This window comes from Corvus brachyrhynchos, unplaced genomic scaffold (genome assembly GCF_000691975.1).
Source record: "Corvus brachyrhynchos isolate BGI_N302 unplaced genomic scaffold, ASM69197v1 scaffold787, whole genome shotgun sequence".
Lineage (NCBI taxonomy): Eukaryota > Metazoa > Chordata > Aves > Passeriformes > Corvidae > Corvus > Corvus brachyrhynchos.
The window spans coordinates 254,202-254,818 of record NW_008239142.1 but is presented as its reverse complement, the minus strand read 5'-3'; positions in this window follow the sequence as shown (position 1 = coordinate 254,818).

Genomic DNA, 617 nt, shown 5'->3' with positions numbered 1-617 from the left:
AATGTGGGGCACAAGCGGACGGGTTGGTGGGGGGCAGAGCTCCGGGATTTTTTGGGGGCGGAGGAGGAGGGAAGAGCTCGGATTTTTGGGAGCAGAGCCCGAGAGGTTTTGGGGCACAAAGCAGATGGATTTGGGGGGGCGGGGCAGGGGATTGGAGGTAAAGCCGGAGGGATTCTGGGGAGCAGCGCTCAGTGATTTTAGGGAGCCACGCTCAGGGATTTGGGGCAGAGCTCAGGAATTTTGGGGAGCAGAGCTCAGATTTGGGGGGGGTTGAAGGTAGAGCTCGGATTTGGGGGAGCAAAGCACAGGGACTTTGGGGAGCAGAGCACAGGGATTTTGAGGATCAGCCCCGGGGGGGTTGGGGCAGCGCCGGGGGATCCCCCGGGAAAACGGGGGAGGAGCGGGGGCGGCCCGGGGGTTCCCGGAAGGATTTTGGGGAGCGGATGCCGGGAACCCCCTGGATCGGCCCCCCGCGAGCCCCGCTTTGTTCCCTCCCGTCCGTGCCGGGATTCGGGAGCGGTTCCCGATCCTTTCCTCGGCGTTTCCCCGTTCCCTGCTGGAAGCGGGTCCCGGCCTCATCCAGGATTTCCGCCCCGCGGATTCTCCCTTTTTTCCTG